Here is a 12,685-nt window from a genome sequence, read left to right on the forward strand (position 1 = left end):
TTTCAATTCTTTCAATTATTTTGAATAGCTTGAGAAGAATTGGAATTAGTTTTTCTTTAAATATGTGGCAAAATTCAGCAGTGAAGCCTTCTGGTGCTGACCTTTTCTTTCTTGGGAGGGCCTTTATTACTGATTCAGTTTCTGTCTTGGTTGTTGGTCTGTTTAGGTTATCTATATCTTTGTGACTTAATTTTTGTAGGTTGTATGTGTCCAGGAACCTATCCATTTCCTCTACGTTTCCTGACTTGTTGGCACACAGCTATTTGAAGTAATTATTGATTATTTTATTGTTTATTGATTATTTCATTGTTACTTAAATTAACATATAAGATTGTATTTATCACACATAACACGGTCATTTGAAGTATATACACTTTGCAGAATGTGACCTTGCAAAACTTCGGAAGTGCCTCTGTTTCCAGAATTTGAACTTGCCTATCAGCTTTCAGCATTTGAAAGTCCTAGGTGCAAGTGTTCCCTTGTAGGAAGAATCAGGCTCTGCAGTCCAGGTTGTGTGTATGGAGCGTGCTGGGCACTTGAGATTGCTTGAGAAGATCACACACATCATCATTTTCTCATACAAAGGATCTTACTCAACTGTTCTACTTCTAGCCAAATTCAAGGAGCCTGAGTGAACATTCAATGTAATAATGTGTTGTGGTTGGCAAAATATGTAACAGAAGCCCTAGTCACTTCTGTGTTGATTTGACCACCATGAGAAATGTGAAGGAAAGCCAGTGTAGGAGGGGAAGGATGGATTACAGAAGAAATTCTCATGAGAGCTGGAAGCACGTGCTTTGTGCTTTGTGCTTTGTGCTACTGGGTGTGCCATACCAGTGTTCCTGCAGTGACCTGACAGAAACGCAATAGGATTCTCCCTGCCTGATCTCAGCTTCAAGCAGGAGAAATTGCTGTGGAAATGGTGCTGTCTTTTCCCCAGTAAAGAGATTGCAGTATGTGAAACAGAATGGTCTGATTTAGGCTCTCTCCCTTGGCAAACTGAACTTTCCTAGGACCAACTTGTCTCTTTTATCTTGGAGCTGTGGTCTACAAAATGGCTTTATATGAAATGTAAATCCAATGGTAAAGAATCAAAATCTTCATGAGAGACACCAAGCTCTTTCTTGGGCTCTGTGTTCCCAACAGATTTGGAATTGGACCTAAAAGTATATCACAAGAGCACATATTAAAGTCCATAAGTCTGGGCCAACACTGTGGTGTAGCAGGTCACGCTGCCACCTGCTACTCCAACATCCCATATGGGCATGAGTTCAAGTCCTTGCTGCTCCACTACCGATCTAGCTCCCTGATAATGTGCTTGAATGAAAGAAGTAGAGAATGGCCCAAGTACGTGGGCCCCTGTACCCATGAGGGAGACCTGGATGAAGCTTCTGGCTTTAGCCTGGTCTGGACCTGGCCATTGCAGACAGCTGGAGAGTGAATCAGTGGATGGAAGAACTCTTTCTCTCTGTAACTTTGCCTTTCAAATAATAATAATAATAATAATAATGTCCATGAATCCATCTAGAATCCATATGACTTGCATCCTATCTAGATTTCTACCCATTGGCTCTGCATGAATATACCCAATAATACACACAAATGCATTCTATCCTTCTCTGACTAAAATGTTTTATTATAAATCAACCAAAAGATATTTTGCATATTATATATATAAGATTTTTGGTTGTAGGTTCCTATCTTAACTAAGGGTATAGACTAAGAAATATTAATTTTTAAAACCGTACCTAGCACAATATCATGCCATCTGTGTTTATAAAAATACTCATTGATAATCAAGTTATTTACATGTTTTCACGCACAAGACACAGCAGTTCTCTTCTGACAATTTAGTGCTGCTCTTTTAGCATCTGTTAGGACGACAGAGTACATTTTGTGTGTACAGGCACTGATAAAACAACAAAAATATGTAACAAATAAAATGAAAATGTTTTATATATAATTAAAAAAGGATTGATAGCAAGAAAAAGAAGAGGGAATGGGTGTAGGGCTGCCAAGCAGCAGTGTCTAAAGTTCTACATACATTGTAACCTTCTAAGAGAGGGATATGATCCTATATGGTATTATTCACCACATTATTTCACAGAGTTCCTGTCAGAAGCACTCTGAGGAAAACATAATTATCATCACGGCTGGAAGAGGCCCTTCACAGACTTTAATCTCCCTAGCATATAACTCTGTGTTCTGTTAGACAGATAAACAACCGGGGGAGGGTTACCTTTCTTCAGATTGTAATTCTGAAGAACCTGGGTCCTCTGTTGTTGCTATTGTTGGGTTACAACACTGTGGGAAGGTCTAAGTCTGCTGATGAAGATGCTGGCAAAGTAAGGGTTCATCTCAAGCAGGGGCATACAAGGAACAATTTAAAACAAACCAGTCCTCACCAGAGCTAGTCCTTGCTCTACCCAGCTTCCCCTTAATTCTCATGGTGAAAGAAGTAAACAAGAAAAACTATATACCAAGACAGTTTTATTTTGGTTTGCTTGTTACAGATTTATTTATTTATTTGAAAGTAATAGTTGCAGTGAGATAGGAAGAGAAAGAGAGAGTGAAGACAGGGAGAGAGAGAGAGAGATCTTCCATGCACTGGTTCACTTCCCCAGACCAGTGCGACAGCCAGGGCTGTGTCAGGCTGAAGCCAGGAGTCGGAGTCTCCCACGTGGGTGGCAGGGGCCCAAGCATTTGTGTCATCTTCCACTGCTTTTTTCCTTTTCTTCCTGGAACAGAAGTGGAGCAGACAGGATGCAAATCAGTGTCTACATGGGATGCTTGCATTATAGGCATCAGTGCCAGTCCCATACACCAAGATGGTTTATATCTAGCGGTCTTAGACTGTAAAATTGGCCTTAATTTGTTCACTCTTCCCATTTAAAAGGCCGAGTCAATAGTAAGCTTGGCATATCAAATGTAGGCGACTGACAGTGCTCCAGTTCTGAGTCTGGGTCCCAAGAGGCCTGTGTGTGTCTTTTCTCTGTCTTGCTCTGCTGTCTTGGACTTGCCTGCTGGAGTATATTCAAGTGGAAGAGGGCCAGGATGACCCAGACTTGTGAGAGTCCAGCCAAGGTTTTAATGTAATTGACCTACAACTGGCAGTTGACACTGAGTAAGTCTCAGTGAGCCTGGCTCTGAAGAACAGAACTGCTTAGACAACCCAAAGACTTGTGACCAATAAGTGTTTATTACCATATGCCACTAGGTTTTGTGTTCTCTATTGCTGTTAAACAGCGTCACAGTGATTATACATAACTGATACACTAACTCTGCTGAGAAGTCTACCGAATTCTTCCCATGTACATTTAGATTCCATAGTTTCTCACCTTTAGCTACCCTCCTTTGTCTTGCTACTGTTCCAGTATTTATCATTCTTTGACTAAAAAGTACAAAATCATCTTAATTTGGTTATTTTCTTCAGATTTCACTGTCTTATGAAGATTTCCATGTACACATAAAATTAATAAAACTTACATGCTTTTATTTTGTTAGGCAGCTCTTGTATTAAGTAGATTTCCAGACCCAGCAAGATTCAGGAGGTGGTTGAAGGGATCTCTTCATCCTCTAATTTACCTTTTAGCTTTATAAATTCACATTTTACATTTAGGTCTGTGACCCATTTTGAATTAATGTTTGTGAAGTTTTATGGTCCATGTCTAGATTCAAGGTTTTTGTTTATTTGTTTTGTATTTTTCATGTGGGTGTTTAGTGCTTCCTGTATCATTTAGTTGACAGGCTACCTTTGCCCTGTTGCATTGCCTTAGCTCCTTTGTCAAAGGCCAGTTAACTATATGTATATAGGTCTGTTTCTGGGTTCTCTATTCTTCCCATTGATTCATTTGTCTATTCTTTAACCAAAACCACACTGTCTTTTTTTTAAAGATTTTATTGATTTATTTGGGAGATAGAATTACAAGAGAGGAAGAGACAAAGAGAGGGCTTCCATCTGCTGGTTCACTACCCAAATGGCTGCAATGGCTGGAGCAGGGCTGATCCAAAACCAGGAGCCAGGAGCTTCTTCTGGGTCTCCCACATGGATGCAGGAGCTGTTTTGCTGGACACATTCAAGCCATAGTACAGACATTCAGGTCACAGCAGGAAGTGATGTGTTTTCAGGTTACCGACCATGCTATGATGAACATCCTTGTATTCGCCTTCTTGGCCACATGTTCTCAGGTGAGTTGAGCCATAGAATATGGTAGACAGAAGTCTAAGGTGCCTAGGAGTCTGTCCCCTGGTGTATGTAGCCTGTATAATTGCTTCCCTTTTAGTCTGAGTAGGACTGTGAATGTAAAGTATTTCACTTTCATGATTGGAATACATTATAAGGCATAGATTAAATAACTTTTCAGATATAATTAAGGAACAAAATCAATTCAGTTTGAATTAATCAGAAGGAAGATTATTTTGGGTATACCTGACATAGTAAGGTAAGCTTTAAAAGAAAATGGGCCTTTCCTGAAAAAAAGGCACTGGAAGCATGAAGAGGTCATCTTTCTGGCCTTTAAGAAGGAAACTGCCTTGCAATAGACAGCTTGTGGAGGGTCCCTCAGGCTGGTCCCTAAACACTGAGAACAATTTCTGGTCAACAATCAACAAAAAGCTGTGACCCATGTTACACAATCACAAAGAATTCAATGCTGTCAGCACACACTGCTCTTGGAAAAGAACCCTGAACTTTAGCTCAAGAGTGCAGATGTAGCTGATGTCTATTTCAGTCTGGTGAGGTTCTGAGCAGAGAACACTGTCAACCTATACACCGACTTCCAATCCACAGAAACTTTGAGATAATACATTTGTGCATTTTTAAAGTGTGTGGTGATTTCTTTTTGACAGGCAGAGTTAGACACTGAGAGAGAGAGACAGAGAGAAAGGTCTTCCTTCCGTTGGTTCACCCCCAAAGTGGCCACTACGGATGGCGCGCTGCACCGATCCGAAGCCAGGAGCCTGGTACTTCCTCCTGTCTCCCATGCAGGTGCAGGGCCCAGGCACTTGGGCCATCCTCCACTGCCTTCCCGGGCCACAGCAGAGAGCTGGACTGAAAGAAGAGCAACCGGGACAGAATCTGGCGCCCCAACTGGGACTAGAACCCAGGGTGCCAGCGCTGCAGACGGAGGATTAGCCAAGTGAGTTGCGGCGCCGGCCAAATGTGTGGTGATTTGTTATACGACAATAGAAACCAGTTAATAGATGCTATGGTTTGCATGTGCCCCTCCAAAATTCACATTCCAAATTGGTGGCCTTATAAAAGTCTAGAGGATCTAGACTGCTGCTTCGGCCATGTGAAGACTTAGAAAAAGGCACCACCTAAGAAGTAGTGCATGAACCTCACCAGACACACAATCTGTTGCCACCTTGATTTTGGACTTCCTTCTCTAGAACTGTGAGAAATAAATTTCTATTATATATAAATTATTCATTTCAGGTATTGTTGTAGTGGTCTGAACAGAAAGATAATAGGATAGGCACATTTTGAATTTTTATAATTCTACAAGATAATCAAAATCATTATAAAAATGCTTATTCCAAATAGAAGGAAATGAGGGAATCAGAGTTCTTATTTTCTTACAATACTACCAGCAAATGTTATTATGTGACTTTTATTTTTAAAATGTTTGCCTATGTGATCATTGTGAATCACTGTGTCATTTTGCTTAAATTTGAAAATTTTCTAGCTACTATTTGGAAATAATACACTTACTTTATTGAGCTCCAAAACTATGAAGGGTCTTAGATGCTATCCTACTTGCAAGTTAAGAAGTTAGCGCACGATAGTGAGGTGTGTGTGTGTGTGTGTGTGTGTACACACATATATTTTTATGCTAGCTACTCCTACTTATTTGTGTACCAGTTCCCAACAAGGCAACTCCATGAGGCCTCGATGTCTACCTGCATCTGAAGGTGTTTTGCAATACAGGAGAGGAGCTGTGGAAAGACAAGTTTTGGAGCCATGTTGAGTACCCTTTGAAGAGAGACACAGAACTTTCCAGTGTACTATAAGGAAACTCTCTGAGAGGAGGAGAGAGGCTTACCCTGGACCATAAGCAAATATTTCTAGAAGACAGGAGGAAGTTGTTTCTGGGTTTTATTACGCTTAGAATAGAAGCAAATTGCTCCAGGTGAAATAAATCTCTAAATCTTATCCAGAGCAATTTCCTTTTTCTAACTTGCAAGGCATGTTCACTGTTCAATCATAAAGCCTGAGCTACACAGAAATATGAGAATATTCATGGAACATTTCCTTCCAACAATTGTTTGTTAAGTCAAATGGGTGAAACAGTACTGTAAATTATGGGCATGCATGTGTGCGCAGCTGTGTGTGTCTGTGTGTATAAAACCAGCAGTCCTCTGCCTTCTGATTTTCTGTGCTCCAGCCCTACTCCCAAGAAGGAAATACGTTCAACTCTTTTAGCCATGTATTCTGAGATTTACCTCTATATCTATAAGTAATCAGCTCATCTCACATTCTTTAAGTTTATAATTTTGCCCAGTATCTTCTGGCTTCTTGTTACAGTAGAAATGATAATTAACTCTTCTACATGCTCCCTCATCCCATTTCCACTACTTTTCCTTCTTCTGGACAGAGGCATATCATAATTTAGGTTAAGTCAATACTCAGCATTCATGATTCCATAACTATGAAAATATTCACTGATAAATCAGTGAACTGTGATAATATGTTCTTTCTTGTATTACTTTTGAATTTCTTGGAGATTACTATTTGCTTATTTTGCTTTTTCTTATATTTTGAATTAATGCTTATTTTAAGTGCTGTAATTAAGTTATAATTGACATAGTAATTTTCATATAAAGTATATACTTGGGTAAGTTTTGTCATATGTTTCACAGGTGTATATAACTATTCATACAAAAATGATAATGAATACATCTGTCAACTCTCAAGGATTCTGTGAGCCCCTTTTTAATCCTTTCCTCCCTCCTAGTCCTTCTTGCATTCTAAGGAAGTTACTAATCTACCTTCCGTCACTATCGATTGGATTTATTTTTTTTAGAATCTGTATAATTTGAGGAAATGTTATAACTTATACTCTTAATTTGGCAACAGTTCAACAGAGTTACTCTGGGACCTATCCATGTTGCTTGTGTTCATTGCTCATTACTCTTATTGTGGAATAGTACTGCAATTTTTCCATGCCAGCAAACATTTGATTTGGTCAGTCTTTTAAATAATTGTTCTAAGGGGTGTGATAGGTGTGTTGTGATATGTCAATGTGATTAATTTGTATTTTCATACTGATAAATGTTATTTTCATGTGCTTACCTGCTATTCATATATGTTTGTTGATAAAATGTTTATTTAAACATTTTGCACATTTGATGTTTTTTATTATTTACTTTAAATTTTTTAAATTTAGTTTTAATTTTTTATTATTTTAGCTTTTATTGTTTGATTTTAAGAGTTATTTACATATAAAGTCTTCATAAAGTTCATGGGAAATGCCTGTTATGAAAAAACTATGACCTAAATGAATGATCTCTGTGAGTGAGATCCCAGTGGAAAGAACAGGTCTTCAAAGAAGGCGGTACCTTTCTCTGAAGGGAGGAGAGAACTTCCACTTTGACCATGGCCTTGTCTAAAAATTATCAGAGTCAGTGAACTCAGGGGGCTTCCATAGCCTTTGCAGCTCATGACAAGAGCCTAGGGTGATTACTGAGGCCATGAACAAGAGTGTCAATTTGTTAAGTCAACAACGGGAGTCACTGTGCACTTACTCCTCATGTAGGATCTCTGTCCTTAATGTGCTGTACGTTGTGATTTAATGCTATAACGAGCACTCAAACAGCATTTTTCACTTTGTGTTTATATGTGGGTGCAAACTGTTGAAATCTTTACTTAATGTATGCTAAACTGATCTTCTGTATATAAAGAGAATTGAAAATGAATCTTGATAGGAATGGAAGGGGAGAGAGAGCAGGAAAGGGGAGGGTTGTGGGTGGGAGGGAAGTCATTGGAGGGGGGAGCCATTGTAATCCATAAGCTGTACTTTGGAAATTTATATTCATTACATAAAAGTTAAAAAAAAGAAAAAAACTATGCATGAATTTTCATTTTTTGGCACTAAAATTAATATTTTAATTGCATTTTCTGTAACTTTTTGATGTAGACATAGTCTCATATTGTGGATACAAAACCAATATCAGATAAGTGATTTACAAACATTATTTGTTTTGTGATTCATAAATAATATCTTTTAGCCTGTGGCTCCTATTTTCACTTTATTAATTGTGTTTTCAAAGAGAAGTTCCTAGGGGCAGATGTTTGGAAGTCTGGCTATGGTACCACTTGGAATGCCAATGTCCTATATTGGTGTGCATGGATTTAAGCCCTGCCTTCGCTTCTGATTCCAGCTTCCTGAGAGGCTACAGGTGATGGCTCAATTACTTGGGTTTCTGAAACCCAGACAGAAGACCCAGGTTGAGATCAAGCTCCTGGCTTAAGCATGGCCCAGCCCTGTGTTGTGGGTATTTAGGAAATGAACCATTGGGTGGAAAATCTCTTTGTCTGTCTCTTTAACTCTTTATGCCTTTCAAATAAAATAAATATAAATAAAAAACAAATTTAAAAGTCCTTATTTATAAAACACAAAACAAACAACAAAAGCAAAAAAACACAAGAGAAATTCTTAATTTTGATAAAATCTGGTTTTCACTGTTCTTGGATTGTGGTTTAGATATTCTATGAATCCTTTTCCTAAAACAAGGTCCCAAAAGTTTTCTTCTATCTTTTCTTCTAGAAGTTACATAGCTTGAATATACATTTAAGTTTGGTGTTCATTTAGTTAGTATTTGAATATAATAGATAGGACATCCATTTGTTTTGAGCACCATTTATTAAACAGAGTATTCATTAATCAATTATTTTTCCTTTTTGTGGCATGAATCTATTTCTGGACTCTCCACTCTTTAGCATTGTCGATTAACCTATTTACATTTGTGTTAATAACATACTGACTTGATTAGTGTATCTTAGTGAGTTATGAAGCTAGTTATTGTAATGCCCCTTTGCACTTTAGCAGGTCTCTGAAAGTCCCTTATTTTGATAATGCTGGTTTCCACTTACCCTGGTCTCAAAGATGGGATAGCTGTAGCTCACAAGTCTTGGAAATTCTGGTATCAGAGTGGGAGACCAGAGGCTCAGCAGTCTTTAAATGGCCATTTTCCTCAAAGTGTGGCCTGTAGCTCTCTCACATCTGAACCAACTCTAAAGTTAGCATGTTTGTGATAATTTCACTTACATTCTGGATTTATGCCTCTCTAGTTGAGGACTGAGATCTATGAATCTACATATTCAAAAAGTCTTCTTGAGTGATTCTTACAGACACTAAATTGTGATAATTACTTAGACAACACTGTCTAAGGAAGGAGTATTTTCCTATTTATTTTTCACATATATTAAATATATGGAAAATAGATGTTATTTAGCTGGAAATAAAGGAGCAGTTTTAATTTACCTGGTCATTCAATCACTCAGTTTTTCAATCATTGATTTACTATGAATAGATCACAAACACTAAAACATTAAAGAGCAACTTGACAAATTTGTTGAGTCTATTTTCAAAGACAAGATGTGTTTCTCGGGTATTATTTATGGCTGTCAGAGGGTGAATAGCAGCTGATGCTCTCTGCAACTGGGGAACCGAAGAAATGCTGTGCTGGAAGGGATGCCCAAAGGCATTCCCACCCCAAGGCTTTTTGCAGAATTCTTTCAAACAATCCCAGTCTAAAAGAAAACTAACTTATTCTTAAATCTGTTTAGGACAGGAGATTTTGTAGCCTCCTTCAAACATCCATTCTGGCGCTTAATACTACTCCTTTCTCTACAAGTTTTAGAGTCACAACAGATACGGATTGTTACCAGGACAATAACAGTAGTGGTCTGGAAGTTTGTACAGGGCACGCCTGATAAATGTTCAGAAGCAGATGATATTGGTCCCCTTATTTTTAATCTAGTTTCTTTTAATGGGTTAGGTCCACACAGGCATCATAATGTTTGTTTTTGGTTCCTTCTAGTTCAAAATCTACATTAAAGAAGTGGTCTCTGAATCTCATTCATAACAATGACAAATGGTAGACAAGCGACACTTTACACTGTAGAACTCAGGTATGGAACTTTCAGATACTGGAGCCGAGTAAGGATGGTATCTTGAAGATCTTCTCTGGTATCCTGGAAAATAGTTGCTAGAGGCAGGTTGTTCTGTCTTCTCATTAGGGAGTCTCAGAGATTGTGAGATTAAAATTCTAATAACAGGCCAATAATTTTGAGCAGTCACACACAAAAATAACTGACTCTTTGCAATATAGAAGAGACATCACATTGATTAGATTTGCAAGACATGACTTCGGAGTCAAGAGAAACTTTGCTGTCATAGAAAGGCAGAGCATGCTAAATTTGGGACAGGGGCCTCACACAATGGTCTCATGTTAACAGATGAGGAAGTGGGTACGCTGAGGTGAGGTGATGCAGGCTAATTCACAAGGATGATTAGTGAGTATCTGTAACATGGAAATCAGGTATAATAGCCTCTACACTTTGGTAAAATTACCATGGGTTTACTAATGACACAGAGCCAGTAAAGAGCTTGCTAAATGCCTTCTTATTTCATAATCATGGCAAGCACTATGCAATACAAATGCAAGATCATGTCCTCTGAGCCCAGTCCTTTGTGGAAAGAGGCACAGTGTAAATAAACAAGCAAGCAAGTAACCTCCAACTTACACTCCCAACAACGAAGAGTTTTAATGTTTTTTTTTAAATGAATGCATCCATAGGGGTATGTATGTATATTAACTTATATTGTGTACTGACTAGAAAATGATCCATGATCTCTCAAAGGACTCTTTCCCTTGATTAGTAGTAAGTTAGGTTAGTTAATTAAGGTTACTTTAATACTAATTAGTCAGGGCTTTAATTATGTTTTCCAAACAAGAACACAGGAATGATATGGCTCTTAGTGACCCAGTTAACCAAAGTGATGGGATTTGTTATCTTCCCTGTAATAGTGATTTGTAATAAGGAACAGAGGGAGGAAGCTGATACTAATGGGATTATAACAGCATTCTTTAACCAGAGTCAACCTTGACAGCAGCAGTAGGTCTGAGATAAAAAGTGTCCTCTGTGGCTCCTGGAATATCCCTGCAGAGAGAAAGGCCACAAGGCTGAGGAATGGCTCACTTTGTCAAGGAAAGCTCCAAAGAAATTGGCCCGACAATATTGCAAGTCAATGGATCACAGAGTATAAGCAGTAAGCCAGGGCCTTAAGTTATAGGAAGGATGCCACGGCAAACAAACAGAGTGGACTGGGGAAAACATTTCTCCATTCAAGACAGTGCGTTTTGCTTACCAAGTGTCCTCTGTAGGATAGATGTGAAGTCTGAGTGGGGTTAAAGGGATGAGAGAGTCAGGATTACTCTTCCCAAGGAATTCAGAGTCTGGTGGGACAGATTTGTAGACAGATAAATTTCACTGCAACACATGAAGTGTGCCATTGGCAAATCTGTCACTTCCATCAGACTGAATGCAAACTGGAGTGTATCCAGTTTCTCACCAAATGAAGCATGAAAATTTAGTTAAACTCTTGCCAGCACCAGTACTCTATTTGAGTAGCTGTGGGCACTTGCATTTTCAGGGTAGTGCAGTGACAACAAAGCTGGCTTAACTTATCTGAGAAAACTTTTTGACTTGAGTATTCTTTAGAGGTGAGAATAAGCAATCCGACAACTCAGTCTTGGCTCAAAAGACTAAATTTGGAGAAAGTAATTGGATTTGTATATTTTGTGGTTGGTTTTAGTAGATTATATATGTTCTCTATATTTGCAAAATATTTTACAATCCCTTCCAGTAAAGCTGCTTTCCTCTAACATAAAAGTGATGACAGGATAATTTATTAAGTTATTAACTGGTACTGTAAGTTTCTTCCTTTGGCATGCATTTCCCTTCCTATATACCCAGCAGGCTGTGTGATTCCCTATTTGTTGGTCTTTCACATCCTTAGGCAAAAAAAGTTTTATTTGTAAAAGTCCAACCTCAAAATTGTACTGGATCTTTGCTGGAAGGTGCCTAAATGCAGAGGAAGTTAAGGGCAAGGCTTAGAGGCTGAATTACCATTCTGAAAGGGGGTGTTGGGGAAGGGAAGGCTAAGCCAGGATTTTGCACTTGCTTATCTACCTGGGTGGCTGCAGAATCTCTGAGGAGAATCACTGTGCACCCAGGGATCTTGAATACCTGTACTCAACAGAAACATATTGAAGTCTGCTCTTAAGGGACCCTGCTTGCTTAAATGGTGAACATACAAGCAGTGGTGCACAGGACACCCGAAGGCCATTTCAGAGTATTTGGCTGGACTGTACACATCCTGGAGTCTTTTTGTAGCAACCTTATTGATAACGTAGATTGAATTTCATGCCAACTTTTTTGAACAGGAGCTGAAAACAGAAATAATTTGTTTTAGAAAATTATAAGCAATTGTGACATTACTCTGTGCTGTAGTTTTCAAGTTCTTACACATTACCTCTTCCATGCTCCGTTATAAGCAAATGCAATCTTTGTCTTACATCAGAGACATATGTTCTCAACAGTCCCATTTCTGTGTTCTTAGGGCTCCTCATCTGTGAGTTAGTCACAAACACAGCAGTTTTTGATCATACTGGGGCA

This window comes from Oryctolagus cuniculus, chromosome 7 (assembly GCF_964237555.1).
Source record: "Oryctolagus cuniculus chromosome 7, mOryCun1.1, whole genome shotgun sequence".
NCBI lineage: Eukaryota > Metazoa > Chordata > Mammalia > Lagomorpha > Leporidae > Oryctolagus > Oryctolagus cuniculus.